The 3,411-nt window shown below is 44.2% G+C and overlaps 1 pseudogene; it reads right to left on the bottom strand.

The window, feature by feature from the left end:
• Nucleotides 1-2,334: 2,334 nt before the first annotated feature.
• Nucleotides 2,335-2,414, bottom strand: LOC136141151 (small nucleolar RNA U3; annotated as a pseudogene).
• Between the last annotated feature and the right edge of the window lie 997 nt (nucleotides 2,415-3,411).

The following is a 3,411-nucleotide window of genomic DNA, read 5'->3' as shown; positions in this document are numbered from 1 at the left end:
TGACCTTTACACATTTCCTCTCCCTTTCTCTCACCCTTCTTGTGTTTCTTCTAAAGATGTAAAAATATATGAGACTTCCAACCCTCCCTGCCCCAACACACACACACACACACACACACACACACACACCCTACAGTCTCCCACTGAATAAATCATTCCCTGGGGGCTCAACTTTTACCCCAAGTCAGTTGGTCAAACACAGTTTTCCAAAGAAAACTTCCCAAAAGGAGTTCTAGAAAGGAAATGGATTCTTTCCCCCTCTACTATGTATTATTTATCTATGTATATTTTATCTTAAAACCCCAGTCTTAAGACAGGGCATGGATAGCTGAATAAGTGATGGGAAATGATTGATAGGCAGATAGATAGGTAGGTAAGTAGTTTACCTTAAAACTAGGGTCAGCTTTCATGTACCTCGGAAAAAGCAAATGAAAAACTTCAACAATTACAGTTCGGTTTGCACCTCTATTTCTTAAGCTAAAGTTTTTAACGTAGGTGTCTTGGCCTGAGATCTTGTACTGCAAGGTGCGAAAAAGCATTTAATCAAGTTTAAGCAATAAGGCATGTACTAAGTTATCTACTGTTGTGTAACAAGTTACTCCAAAACTTAGTTTCATGAAACAGTAAACATTCATTATCTCACCGTTTCTGAGGGCCAGGAGTCTGGGAGCAGCTTAGCTGAGTCGTTCTGGCTTAGGGTGTCTCTTGAGGTTGTAGTCCGGATGTTGGCCAGAGTTGTGGTCATGGGAAGACTTGACTGGGATGGAAGATCTGCTTTTGAAGTGCTCCTCACATGGCTATTAGCAGGAAGCCTCAGTTCCTCATAACGTGGGTCCCTTCTCACAACGTGTTGCATGGCTTTGGAGTAATCTAGAGGACAAGGGGAAATCACAATGTATTTTATGACCAAGACTCAGAGGTGGAGGGGAGTACGTGTGGGTGTGGCTAGTAGGGGTGAGGATCGTCAATGGCCATCTTGGAGGTGGCTCCATAGCGCACGTACTTAAGGGCACCAGATTCAATTCCATGAACATCTGAGAGCAAGAAACTAGTGGAAGCGGAAATAGGAAGGTAGGAAGCTGTGATCTCTTTCAACCCTGCTTCTTTCTAGTTCCTTTCTATCTACAAGTGTTTGTGGCCTAATGTGGTCACTTCAGGCTCCAACCCCACAAACTTTTCAGTACAACATGAACAACAATGTATGCTTTCTTAATATATTTTATAGTTATCACTATTGCAGTGGCTAACATTTCTTGAGCAGTTATAGTCTATGTTCAAGGTTAAGTGCATTGCATAAGATGAAGAGACTGAGAACAGGGATGTTGAAGGTTACCTGGCTAGAATTTCTGTGTCATTCATTTCACTTCTTTGGAAGGCAAAATCTCTCTGGTCACTGCCAGTTAGGTCACAGTACAGTTAGGTTACAGAACAGAGACTGTTCCTTTTGGGGCTGTGGGAACCGCGCACCAAACTAGATGGAAAGATTAAGCATGGCAGGAAAATGGATTCACATACCTGCTGGAATAAGCAATGGTTTTGTTAAACTTAAGACTTTGCGTTAATTGCCACCATTAGTAAATAGAAATCTACGTGTGCAATGTTCAGACAGTAGCTAAAAGCATTAAAACTGCTATAAAAGATTTTTTTCTCAGAATACCAGCAGTTTAAATGTATGCTATTATTTTTTCATATTAAATTTTGCCATCTTGTGGCTTGCCTTACAACTACTGAAGAAGCAGGAGGTTTTTGAAAGGCTACACAAGTAAAAATCCCAGAGGAAGGAGTGGATGTGTATTTCAAATATACATTCAGCTCCCTTTGCCAATAAATGAGAGGTTAAGGAGCCAGAATTTCCCCCATAAAAAGTAGAGAAATCATTTAACTACCAAGTGCTACATCCCACTGTATTATATTTTTGTCTCGTTCCATCTTTTTATATTTGTATTGTTTCTGGTGAATTCTTATTCACCAAGCCCGTGAATAGAGGAATGTGGATAAGTAGGATACATTTCCAAGGCGGGAGCATTCACTCATTCATTCAGCAAAACACCTGTTGAGCTTTGGCATGTGAGGTGTCATGCTGGGTGATGGTGTATTCAGGATTCATTCATCATCCTCTGATTGTATTTACTGAGAGCTTTTTAGCTTCCTGAGACCTTGAGAGATGCTGTGAAGATTAAAAAAAAAGAAGAAAAGGGAGTAAGATAAATGAGATAAGCTACTTGTTCCTAAAAGGCTTTGAAATAGCATTGAGAAAACAAAATTAACATGAAACAATCAAGAAACAAAACAAGAAAGTCTTTTTTTCCCCCTGAATAATGGGACTTTATTTCTATGCATTCTCTGTGCTCTACATGTTCAGAGAAACTCCTCTGGTAACAAACTATAGAAATGATCCCTGAGAGTATAGTCTTAAGACAGTTATTGTGTGAATTTTTGTGGTACAACCTCTGAGAACACCAGGAGGTTATAGAAGGGGCTGAAGGGCTGAAGGGAGGGGCTGGGGAGGCTTCTCAGGGGAGGTGTCACGGGGGCAGGTGCCCTCACAGGGGGCTGCTAAGAGCCCTGGAGAGTGGGGTTGGGGGAGGGATGGTAAGGAAGAGAAGAAGGGGGTGCTCTGGAGAAAGTCCCCCCACTCTGACTTGGTTTCACCCCGGGTCAGACATTTTTCTGCCTTACATCTCACCCTCCCACACCCCTAAGAACGTCCAGAGCTAAACTGGATGCTGTGATGAACACTCAGGTTTGGACGAGGTGGGTTTAGAATCTCATGGGCCCTGAAACTGCAGTCCATGCCACCCCCTGGATTCTAAAGATGAGAGTTTGACCCAGGGGAGGAACCCAACTCCCGGAGCCTTTGGTCCTTCTCTGGTTCCAAACAGAAAGGCTGGGGGCCATCGTGGAAAGACCCCAGAGGAGATTGACAAGGGGATTATGACGTGAGTGCACAGCCTCAAGGGACAGGTATTATTCAATCTGGAGAAAACGGAAGGACGTAATAAACATGATCCTTAAGTACATCAAAGATCTTACATAGCAGAGGCTGGGGACTAACCCTGATTTCTCTGAAGGGCTATGACAACTCCATCGGAAAGTTTGGGGTCAGTGCTGTTGGGCTACTGCCTACCCTGACATGACCAATGCCTCTGGACAGGCACCACCTATGAGAGGAACTCCAGGATTCTCCTCGGGTGGCCAGCTGCCCCAGTTCGCCCAGGACTTTCAGTCCTAAAACTGGGACTTTCCTGGGCAAACTGGGGCCAAGAGTACCTCCTTCTGGTACTTGCGTTTTGACTCAGCAGCTCACCTGGTCCAGGCTCAGGTGTGCTCCCCTCCAGTACTGCCCACGGGGGGGGGGGGGCAGAACCCCCAAGATGATGACCCCCATGACCATCAGTTCCAGGGACGAGT

Source organism: Phocoena phocoena, chromosome 1, assembly GCF_963924675.1.
Source record: "Phocoena phocoena chromosome 1, mPhoPho1.1, whole genome shotgun sequence".
Lineage (NCBI taxonomy): Eukaryota > Metazoa > Chordata > Mammalia > Artiodactyla > Phocoenidae > Phocoena > Phocoena phocoena.
This window is presented reverse-complemented; position numbering and strand designations above follow the sequence as displayed.